Here is a 12,721-nt window from a genome sequence, read left to right on the forward strand (position 1 = left end):
GCAGATTCTAGACGATTTCCCCAAATTTAACATTTTTTAGCCTTGCAACAGTATCTCTAGCTTGTCAAGTTCCAAAGCTGCATGGCCACTTTCATACGGGTATGTGTAATGCATTTTGACCACTTTGTTTTCCCTAATGGTGGCGTTCATGCTCAAATAACCTCATCATGACGTACGTTCTCTTTCCTCCCTCACTTTTCCTCCGAAGCAGACAGCATTTAAGAAGATGAATTGAATTTTGAAAATGAGTCAGCAAAGTGCGTGTTGTGTTTTATCTGTATCATACACAGAAAATTAGTGTTACAATGTGTCAGTAATTCATGGTGACATTTAAATGGGGCAGAATCCAGCATAGATCACAGAGTGCTGAGCAATATTCATTATTCATTTTAGACATAAAGAATAATTAAAATGAAATCTCTAGATGTTAGGGAGCCTTTTTCCCTTTTGTCGGGATAGTCTTGGAAGTATTGCACATGCTTAAACAATTAAAGAGGTTAAAATAGTGCACAAGCCCAGTGCCATTTAATATAAACAGTCTTTCACCCCTTTCACTGTAAAAACTTACTGGATTGCTGTGTTTTCCTTGCTGGAAAGTGCAATCTTTAACTTTGCAGCTGAAGTTTCAGATGGATCTCCCCGTTTCTTCTATATATTGACATTTATCATACAGATTCTCAGTAATTTACTGAACCTAGACACAGCATCAAAACCCATGGGAGGAAATTTTTTCAAATGGCTTTCAGTCTCCACAAAGTCACTTTTTCTGAATGACTTCCCACTTCAAAACTGTGGTTTGGGGTTTTTTTAATCCTCTGATCTTAGTCTCTAGCAAGTGCGATGCACTGATTATCTTGTAGGAGCCACTGAACTCTGACTTCTTATTCCTTTTATGCTTCTTGTGTTTCATTGCTTCTCTGCTATATCTTCCAGCCAACATCAGGAGAAAGGCAAGGGAGGGGGTACATGTGGAGAGAAGTTCCCTTGCTTAGCAATGAACAAAGCCACGGATTACCATTTATTCCACAATTACAGTGGATGGTACACAGGATGTATGTGTGAAATCCCAGAAGAATTGTGGTGTGTGTGAGAAGTTGGTTTCTTTGACTTTTCTTTGTCTTTGTGGTGATGCACTCTGAAATGAAAACAGCCAAGCAAACTATTTTTGGTGTCAGTTTTCCTTCTCAGCCTTGTTTCTGCTCCTTAATCTTCCATCGGGGTATAGAAACACTTCAGTGCTTGGGCTCATTTAATTTTTCTTCCTTTCACAAAACGTCAGATTAAAAATTGCTTCCTTCTCTTGAACCTAGTAATTGCCTGTGTGCTTTGCAGCCAAAAATAAGGGGCAGACTGTGGCCTCTGGAGTAAAACAGAGCGGGGAGTTGGTCTCACTGTATTCCAACAGGGTGACAGAATGGCCTCTTCTCTTCCCTGCCTTTTACTCATGCAGAACAGGAGGAAGCTTTCTTCTGTGTATTTTGTCCCGTGAAGTGGAGCAACAGCTTTAGGACCTACAAGGTTGTATCCCAGCTTCTCTCTCTTCTTGCCAGTGCCAGGCTGAGACACTGAGCACCTAGGGTCATGCGCCAGGGGACCTCTCAACTGTTGTGGTGCCTCATGCTCTGCCTTAGAGCTGCACCTGGGCATGAATGTGTTGAACAAGCACACGTGCAGGAATGCACAGGAACGCTGGAAAGCAGCAAGCCACCAGGAACCACACTATTTATCCAGATCTGCAAACAGAGCACCTGACTTGCTAACTAAATGTCTAGATCTGTCAGAAAAGAGTGCTGTCCTTGGCACTGGAGAAGAATTATTTAAGAGACAGGTAAGCGAAATAATAATCTGGAGAAAGACAGACTTGAGAAAAATAATCTGATGGACACACTTCAATAGAGAGGGAAATGTGAGACTACAGCAATGCAGATCGGTGAAGCTTTGTGTTGGGGACAATCAGTCTATTCCAATCTGCTGCTCCAGGCTTCTTCATGCGTCATGGAACACAGTCTGAAAAGGGGAGCGGGTGGCAAGGTACACTTAACATAATGGCAGAGAGACAGTGAATTCTGTGTGCCTGTTTGTTTTTTTCCTATTATATGAAAACACACAGATTTTAGGAAACCAACTTTGCCTTTCCTGTGGAATTGTTTGCCAAAAGGATTTGCTAAATGTAGGTTAGTTAAAAAAACACACAACAACAACAAAACCCACAGAGATAAAATTGTAACAATCCTCTTTTTTATAAGCTCATGGTTTTGAAGTCTCTATATAAATGCTATTTCAGGGCATAATGCACAATAAAGATGGTAGTCATTTTTCTCCCCTTACCTCTCTCCTAAATATCATATGGTCCTAGTAAATACCAGAGAATGCATAGCTCTAAAACTTAAGCTCTTTCCAATTACTATCAGCTGTAAATTTTGTATGCTTATTGGAGGCTGTAGCCACCAGACATCGTTTTTGGCCATGTCCTCAGTCAGAGGAAGAACTGTGAAGCTAGATTTGTTCCTTTAAAAATAAAAAATAAAATGGGAGCTGTGAAGGGTGGGTGGAGGAACAGGCTGCTGCACTGTGTTTGATATCTTAGAACCATGTCTTGTCTGGATCAATAGAAACATTGATTTGCTTTGAGCCTCTGGCCATCCTGTGTACAGGGAAGGTACAAACCTGCTTGCTTACAGCTTTTTGAGTCTAACAAAGTACAATATCTCATATAGAGGATTAGCATGTTTTTTGTCTGTAGCATGAGGCAAATACAAGGCCATTGCATGGAAGTTTGCAGATGATAAAAATTCATGGAGCCGTAAAAATGAGGAAGGCACATGTAGGTCGTTTTAGAAGAGCAGTCTGTATTGCCTGATGAGCTAGGTGCATTTATGTATGCCAAATGAAAGCCTGCATGCATCAGAAGTGAAAAAGTAGATCCCACTTACAGGTTGGAAGCTATGTCTCAAGAAAGAAAGCTTCAGAAAGGACGAGGAAGGGTGGAGGTTGATGGTAATTGGTTGAAGATGCATTCCTGGTCCTACACTAAAGCTGAGTAACTGGCACCGTCCTTGGCAGTATAGCTGGGGGAATCCAGAGCAGGGATGGAGAAGCTCCCTCTGCCATTGTGCAGCATTAGTGGGCACGTTACTGGGCTTCTTTGTCCTGGGCTGGTGCTAATACAGATAGGACGGGAGAGAACAGCGAGGTAGAAAGTCATTAAGTCTCTCAGAATGAAATTCATCCATTCAGGTGACTTGAGGTGACTTAATCACTCTTAATACACGCAGGAAGGTTTGTAGGGCAGTTTTAATGAGCTCTAATAGGGGAATTGGACAAACTCACACTGGAAATAGAGTGCCAAATTTTTTAAATGGGCTGGTAATTAGCTTCTGGGACACAGCAGTCATGATGGATTTCTCATCACTTATAAAACCTTATATCTGACTGTGCACTTCTCCATACAATTAGGTTTGACTACAGCTTATTAAAGTGACGTGGGAACTGTTGGACGAGGGCATCTGCTCTGGCTATGTGTGTGCTTTCTGCTTTAAACTTACTTGCAGTTGAGGTACAGTCCTGCTCTGCGGGAAGTGCCAGGGTTCAGTTTTACAGAAAGTACAAGCCACCAAATCTCTGAATCCAATCCTCTTAAACTGTATGGACAACTGTAGGGGAATTGGATGCTGTTGATTAAGGAGTTCTTCAACTCCTTCTTCCAGAGCTTTAGATTTCAACGGACCTCTGTCCAGTGTAAAAGTGTGTATCTTGCTAAACTTGCCAACAAAATGAAAGACAAAGAGCTGCAGTTACTTCAGCACACGTAATTTGCAGTGGTGAGGAGAAGACATGTAATCACCCTTCATCCCAAAAGAATGGCTGTCAATGGGGCACATTCTGCTCTGTGACACCGTTGTTGCCTGCGTTGCACTGGTCTAAATGCAGTGTGTGGTGGCTTTCCCAAAGACTGCCTTGTGTCTGATACAAGCGACCTGTCTCGCATCTCACCAGTCCAAGAGAGAGCTCTGGGAGAATCAAAATCGTGTTTAATTTTGCAAGGGGAACGTGTCTCATAATGCCTACCTTTCTCTTATTCCTCTTTATTTTACTGCACATCTGCTTCAACCCTGCTGCGCTGAAGCGATGCCAACTGCCAGGAAAGTCCCCGCATCATCAGATCAGTGGGCACGGAGGAAGTTCGGGTAGGATCAGGAAGCAATCTGAACGCGACCTCATTTGAACTGGTCATCTCAAGGTACCCAAGTGTCCATCACTGCAGCAGGTGCATTGCTGTAGAAGGTCTGGTTGCACCTGCTCCATCTCACAGAGAAATGCCCGCCAAGGGAATCATTTCATTAGCTGCAATTTTAGCTGGAGTAAGCCTTCCTGCTTCTGTGAGTGACTACACTACCATAAACCCTCTAATAATGTGGTTGCTGGACTAACTTGCTGGTGGTTTATGACAGCAAGGGCTTTGTTTGCTTGGGTTTCATTAAACCAGTGTTTTTTTCCTGTTGGTTTGGCTTGGGGGAGCTTGTTTGTGGAAGAGTCCCCAGCACAGGGAGATGAGTTAGTTCTCAGAGCTATGTAAGGCAGCTTCCCCAGGCTGCCTGGAATCACACAAGAGCGTGGTGCAGTAAAAAGAGGTCACCTTTGCCCCTTAAAACATTTTGAATTAAGGTTTAGAGAAGGGTCTCAAAGAGCCTCTTGCCTTTCTTCTTAGTTCTGTCCTGTTGGGTGCTGTGTGTCTTCTTTGGTGTCCATTAGCATCTGGGATTGCCCTTGGTCATCACATTCCTGGTGGTCTTCCTCCCTTACTCAGCGACCTGTTTGGTTTTGTTTGTCAGCATCTCTGTCAAATTCTGTTTAAACCGTCCAAGACATTGAAAAGAGAGGTTGAGGACAAACTGACATGCACAGAAAAGGTAACTCAGCAGGTAAGCCAGGTGGCTGGTTTGAAACTGGCTGTGGAGAGTGCAAACTTGCAGTGTGTCAACAGTCAAAAACTAAATCAACAGAGGGAAATAAGCATACAACAATTCTTCAGAAGGGTGTGGTTTTGTGGTACTCTCAGCTGCACACGGTGGTTGAGACCAATATGTTTTTGTGCCCATTTTTTTTTCTTGCTGTTTGATCTCTTCCCCCTCTGGGACAGCCCCATCCCCCTATTTCAGCTTGCAGCATTGGCCTGATGGAGCTCCTCCCAGAGCGGCTGCTCTCCAGAGCAGGTTGTGTGATGCTCAGCAGTGCTTTCCTTCCTTCTTTTTAGCAAACTTCATTAATTCTCTGCTCTGGGCTTCTTCTGCAGCCATTTCAAATTGCCGCAAGGATAAATTGAGGGTATTTGGATCATGGGTTTTGGTGTGGCCTTTCCACAGGAAATCATGGCCAATTTTGGCAAAAAATCTCAAGCCATGTAAGGACAGTACAGGTGGTTTGGATTCCAATATATTATCTAAAAAATGTCATCTTGGGGTAATGTGAAACAGTTTGGAAGTGTTAGGTCAAATATCCAAACTATCAGACGCTCCTGCACAGCTTGGCAGCCTTGTAGACAATCTCTTCATTCAGTCTTTGCTTAGGAACAGAAGTCTTTCCCGGGCTTATCACCACTTATCAGAGGTGCAGAGGCTTTTTGTGTTGTAGTGGTCAAGTAGAAAGGGACTTTTAACTTCCTTAAGTTATCGTGGAATTCACTTCTTTAATAGAAAGAAAATAAATTAGTGAACTTTTAAATTTGATTACTCATTAAAACAAGTTTCATGTTTGGTACGTATACAAAATTTCTGGTGACAATGCAGCATCTTGTTAGAAGAAAGTTATTAATCATAACATCTCCTTATTAGCATGACTTTTAGGAAGAAAATTGTGAGTACTTTTTCTCTAAGAGTTGGCTTCATAAAGAATCTTTTCTGATTGTGCATGTGAGAAAAACAAAAGTACTACCTAAACAATTGTTTTTACGTGTTATAGTTGTGCTGGAAATATGCTTTGTTATCTGTAATTCTGGTCTACCAGCCTAATGAACTGTAAACTGTTGCTAAACTAAAGTTGTGGGGTTCTTACTCAAAGTTTATTTGCAGTTAAATACCAAAGGGTCAGCTTGAAGCACTTAGATATTAACAAAACTCCTTTGCTTCTTAATGTCATACAGGAATAAAAGACACTGTTTATTCCTCCAGACTGTATATATTCCACCAGCTTAATTTTGAGGCATACTATTTAAGAACGCCTCCTGTTCATGGTACTTATTTCTGCTGGTTGTTTCTGGGCTTACGGAGGTGAGTGCTGTGCTTAGGCAGAACTGCTCCTTATTGCTGAGATCCATCACTTCACACACGTGTTCCTAATCACCTTGAAATGACGATAAATGCCAGCTCATAAATTAAATTTTTGCATCTGCCTACTAATATTAGAGTCAGTTTGGAAGATGCCACCTGTGGGATATTTTTTATTCTTTTCTTGCACGTGACAAATATGGGAAGATAATCCAAGATGCTTCAACGAACTGGTCAGGGAATTGCTTATTTTCCTTGTGAAAAGATTCTGATAAATGAAAATGCTTGATTCTTATGAAAATCAAACAACCCTAAAAGGTCACAAATCCCAAAATTATGTAGGGATTTTCTTTAAGGGGAAAAACAGATCTTTTAATTAAAAGTTCTGTATTTTACCTTTTACCACTGTTTGTTGTTTTGTTTTATGGTGAGTTCAAGCCACTTCAATTTCGGATTTCCTTCATATGGAAGAAATGTATCAACTTACTTGGGAGTTTGTTATATTTTATAAGACCACAACACTGCAGCATGATTTTTTTTTTTTAACATTTTTAAAACCTGAAGGCAGTTTGACCAAATCTTGCAAATAAAATGACACTGTCCTTTGTCAGAGACTGGGTATTTTTAGATCAGGAGGAAAATGTTTTGGAAATGTATAAACTTCCATATTTCTAAGACAGCTAAAACAGACACTGTCTGGTTTGCTGAAGGAAAATTTCCAAAACAATACAATAAATTGGAAGATTTCATTATGCTATGTGGCATCTCTGTGAAAGTATTTCATTCCTACCCTCAAAAATATAATTTAGAAAAATGTTTTAAAAGCAAGAATATTATGCATTTTATGGAGACTTTCCCCTAAATTATAATCCAGAAGTATGCAAATATATCTAAAAGGCCTGAGGATATATGATGATGTTAAGGTTTTCTCTGTCTTAGACCAGAAAAGTTGAATTGCTTGGCCAAAGCGAAGGGATGTGGGGAGAGCTCAGCAAACTGTGAGGGGGGAATAACGCAGTGCGGTGTGGAGGCTACTTGGAAGGACAGCTTCTCAAACACACAGGGATAAGTGAAATCTACTGAAGTCAGTACATAAAAGGTTTATGCCTTCCTCTTGTAAAGGGAGATACCCTTACCATAAAGGTGGAGTGGTTTCCGTGTGGTGGGAAATGCTTTAAGCCAGGTACACACTAAAATAGGGACTCACGGAAAGGCAACCTCACACAGTTAGGAAAAAAACCCTAACTTTTAAAAACAGCTCTTCACTGCTAATATTTCTGTAAAGCATACATTGACTTGCTTTTGTTGCCAACAGCTGCTCATGCTCCAGCGCAGGGGAGTCGGTGCTGAGACGCGCAGCCAGGATGTGCAGATGCTTTTCACTCCCTCAGTCTGGCGGGGCCGAACTGCTGCTCCCAGCGGAGAGGCGCTGGGCGGCGTGGCAGCAGCATCAAAGGGAGGATTTATTGCTCCCCTGTAAGGCGCGGTTTGCATGGTCTCAGACGCAGTTTGTTTGGAAGGAGGGAAGGAGAAACACGTGAAGGTGAAGGAGCCCAAATGGAGAGGCGTGCTTGCAAAAATGATGAGATACGTTGGCTTTACTGTAACTAAATCTAGGAGTCCTGGTTCCCAGGGCCCCATGATAAGGCATGGTTCTCTGCATCCTTGTCCTGCTCTGCGGGCTCCTCCAAAGGAAAAATAAAAGAGAAATAAATAGGCTGTAATACATACACTCAGCAAATGTAGCCAGTTTGTTTAGTGCATTCAGAGCGGGGCTCAGTGCAGGGTGTGATGCGCTGGAAGGAACGGGACAATTCCTTTTATCCCAGCCTCAGTGAGGCGGACACATGAGAGCAGTCTGACCTCTGAAGTCTTTCGCTCTTTCATGGCTGTTGATACTAATGAGGCTTCCAGGCAGAACCATCTCTCCTTCTCTGTTGTTTCCACGTTCTTCATCTATTCCCTGGCTCCCTCCTCTTTGTTCTCCACACCAAAAGCTCATTTACTTGTTTTCTTGCTGGCTGTAGCTGCTGGGGTTCACTTCCTCTCTGTGCATTTTCTTCAAAAGCCTTGAAATGTCACATAGCTCTATGTCCTGCTGAGATGCTCTTGTCTTATTAATGTAACAATAGGTGTTTTTTAATGAGAAAACATGAAAGTACCATGAGCCTTCCCCTGCACCTCCCTAGACTGATCATGAGAAATTGATGAACTGTGTGAAGGCTGCAAAGACTTGGGGATTCATTTTAAGTCTGATTGGGCAAGTACGCACAAATCAGAGTCCGTTCTTTAGGAAATGGTTTGAAATTGGCTTTCCCAAATAGCACACTTTGGCTAGGAGCTCAGGGCTCCGGGTCTCAGTACAGCCTGACGCCGTATCCCCTGAATAATTAACTCCCCTGAAGTGATGAAGGCAACTTATGCTTTGGACTTTGGAGCAGAGGCTTACATTATCTGTTCTCACTGTCTGTCTCTGGAGTTAACAATCTGGGGCTCATGTATATTCTCTAGTAAAAGCCATCAGATGCTCACGAGGTGGGTGCCTGCCCTGTGCTGCAGATCTCCCATGGAAATGATGCAGCACAGCCCCAGCGACGGGCACCTGGTTCCTCATCTCAGGGCTGGCCTCCTAACTCTTGGTGGCGTGGAGTGCAGTTCCCTGTTTGTAAGCTGAGCCAGCAGCCAACCCAGCGGTGCTTCTGCAAATCTGGGAGAAGTTTGCTGTGAATTTGGGAGCCTAGCTTGTGACTCTGCTAGGTCAAACTCTCGGTCTAAGTTGATGTTTGCTTTGCTTCCACTTTTTGTTCCACAGCATTTGTTGCATAACAGTGGAGAAGGCAGCTGAGAAAAAGACAAGCACCAGCAGGGCAGGCAGCTAATTGAGAGCACTAGCTTTTTTTCTCTGTAGCATTTTTTAAACAGATCTGGAGAGACCTGTCTGTCCCTCTGCAGTTTTGCTGTTTGATACAGACCCATTGCAGCTTGCCGAAGGAAAGTTTTCTGCTTTCCTTTGTGGAGACCTTGATCTCTTTGTACTTTCCACCCACCATGCTTGGTCTGCACATGACCTGGAACGAAGGGATGTGGTTGGTTTCAGTAGGAATCAGAGCATTTTTAAAGCAGGAGTGGAATATCAAGGACTACAGATTTCAACAGCCTCAACTTTGGGTTAGCAACAGGGTAGTTGCTATGGCAAGGGTTTTTGGTTTTTGTCTTTCTGAGTGTCTTTGAAAGGGTATCAAGCTGGACCAGTGGTACCACTAATTCATACCTATGTTACTTTCAGGAGAAAATAAGGCACAGATTCTGGACCACAGGGAACTATTACACCAGACTATATGATGAGGTGGGGACACGTGCTAGGCTGCAGCTGGGAGCATGCCTTTGAGTGCTGTGTGCTTTCCTGGGCAGCGTCCCCTGCCAAGACGCCTCCCACCCTGCAGAGCAGCATCCCGGTGTCCTTTGCCCTTGAGGGTGAGTGGATGTGTCTGCCCTGAGCACAACGTGGCTCTGCACTGCAACCATGTGAGAGGCTGTGCTCTTGGCAAAGAGTAGGTCCTGTGCTCGGCACCTGAGATTTGCTGGGGTCTGCGTTATAGCACCAGCTTTGCAGCTGAGACACACCTGCCAGTGTGAAACTAGGAATTACAGGGCAGAGCCACCCCACATCATGTACAGGCATTTCTGTGGAAGAAACGAGAGAGCCACCCAGGTTCAGAACCAAAAGTTCACCTAACCAGTGTCCTGTCTCCAGTGATAGCCAAATGGGGAAGCCTGGAGAAAAGTTTAAGAGCAAAGCAAGCCTGCAGTGCTCCCTCCCCAGAATGCTCCAGAGATCCAGGGATTTTAGGCTCAGTGGCAGAACCTTTGGATTCAAGAGTCCTTAAATGATTTTTCATGTGAATTTGCCCTTTTTTGAACATACACGCATTTTTTACATGTATTCATGCGCTAAGGTGTTTTGCAGTTTAACCATGTGTTGTGTCATCAAGAATCTCTTGTTTGCTTTGAACTTGTCACCTGTTAACTTCATTTAATGCCCACAGCTATGAGTGGGAATTGAACTCGAAGACCAGAGGATCCCTGGCTCAGCATGAAATGTGCACTGAAATGTGTCTCACGTGGGCAAACACAAAACACAGAACAGAAATTCCCCTGGCCTGTGCTTTGTGAAGGCACATCACGCTGCCACAAGAACTCCCATACCGCTGCAAGAAGAGTTTCCAAAAAGTGACTCACTTTGTATTATACAAAAATGTGAACCCTGAAATCTCAGGTAAAGCCTAGAGGGAAAGGTGTGAGAAAGGGATGGGAGGAAGGTTCAAGTGAGACTTTGTCTTGATACATGCATGAAATGTGGAAACCTAAGATCTGTTTATAGTTAGGTCAAAAATTCAGAAGAAAATAAAACACTAGGGAAAAATTACAGCTTCCCTTTAAAAATATATATCAAAATCTTGAATTGTGCTAGAAAATAGGAACGGTAAGATGTAACAGTGAAGCTCAAACAAGGCTGGATACAGAAGTTATTGATGGCAACAGATCTTTAAATTACATACAGCAGCGGGGAACACCCAGTGTTAAAAGATAACACATGCATATTCGCATATTGACACATGTTCTTTTTTAAAATCTGGCCTCCTGTGTTGGTGTTTTTACTGGCAGCAGGAATATAAATTTAGCCTAATCTCTGATTTTCATTACAGATAACATCTTCCTTTTCCCAGCTGCCAGTAGTTACAAGGATGTCATGCGAGAGTAATAGCTAACTGGTATGAACTGGTGCCTTGGCCTTGAAAATCTCATAGTCCTGGCTCTGGTTTTTATGAGCTGTGCTGCCTCCTTCGTGGGTTCTGTACCTTTTGTTTCAAGGGAATTACCTGCAGGAGTGAGGCCTGAGGAACCGAGATCTTTGTGAGGAGAACCATGAATGCTTTGTGATCGAGTGAACTTGCCATGCTATAAAATCATGCCATTAAGTTATTCTGTCATGCATTACATGCGTGTGTGTCTAAACCTTACCACGACCACAAAATCAAAGGCAAACCACGCAGGAGCTCCTCGGATTAAGGTTTCATTATGCTTAATACCCACCCCTACTCCCACTAAAATCTTACAGGTTTGGAAACAACTGTTTTGATGGATTAACTCATTAAAGTTTGGGGAGTTTCAGTGAGCGTGGTAGTATGCAAAGCAAATGTAGAAACACCATCTGAAGTCTTTCACCCATCACTTTTCTCAAATGTCGCCCCTGCCAGCGTGAGTCTGTAAAGGACAGTTACAGCTAAAACAATCCAAAAAATCTGCTATAGGACTATAAAAATGGGACTGGGAAAGAGTATGAGAGTTCCCTGAATCCACTCCCCTAACTGTTCTGACCAGCTGATTGTCTAACCTCTTCTTAAAATCCTCCACTGATGGAGACTTCACAGCCTCCCCAGGCAGTCTCTGAGTGCTAACCAAACCTTCCCACTGGAAAGCTTTCCTAATGTCACATTTGCATCTCCCTTGTGCAACCGAAGCCATTAATTCTGGCCTATTGCAACAGGCGTTGGGAAGAGCCAGTTCCCTGCTTTGCAGCAGCATTTTGTGTACATGAAGCTCCCCGGTCTCTCCTCTGCCTTCTCGTTTCCAGATTAAATCTTTCCAGTCCCTTTGATCATTCCATGCTGCGCGCTTTCGCTGAATCTCTTCCTTGAAGTGGGCCACCAACGCTGGATGCAGTAATCCAGACCATGCCTTACCACTGAATACGAGCTTCTTATTTTATAAATGTCTTTTAGGCTCTACTTGTATTCCTGTTTATACAGCTTAGAGTGGCATTTGGATTCATCCATCTAAGGATGACCTTTGGCTTTTCTGTGACAGCGCGGTACTGTGACAGCAGTGACAAACCTGTGGTTGTGGAGCCACGTGCCGTTTACAGGTGGATCAGGTACAGCTTCCCTGCATGGGGCTCTGTAGGGCACCTGGGAGCAGTCCCTGTGAGCAGGACCAGTAAAACGGCTTGGACACCAGAATTTGTCTCTTCAGACTGACGTGTGGAAGACCTGTTTTCAGTTTGGGTGGGATCCTGTGGGACTCCTCAGGTGCCAACTGTGCTTGAAGGAGGTGAGATGGATCCAGCCAGCTGAACGCTGCCAAGGAAGCAGCCAAGCTACCAGGGTAAGATAGGGCAGTGGAGATAGGGCAGTGGTTTTTCTGGCCACCCCTGCTGCAGGGAGTGAAATCTAGCCAGACACTCTTCATTTATAGTACTCACATTTAACTACAAAGGCAGCACTGCCAAGCCAGAAACGGCCTAAACCAAAGGCACAATTTCAGTTGACTTATGCCCATTGAGTATCCCTGGGATGGAGAAAAAGGACCATCAAGCAAGGAATCTCTGGGCTCCACCTGCTGCAAATGTGAAACACCGTCTGGTGGTAGGCACAGGTCCACAGTACTGGTCTGCTAAC

This window comes from Aythya ferina (assembly GCF_964211825.1).
Source record: "Aythya ferina genome assembly, chromosome: 3".
Taxonomy (NCBI): domain Eukaryota; kingdom Metazoa; phylum Chordata; class Aves; order Anseriformes; family Anatidae; genus Aythya; species Aythya ferina.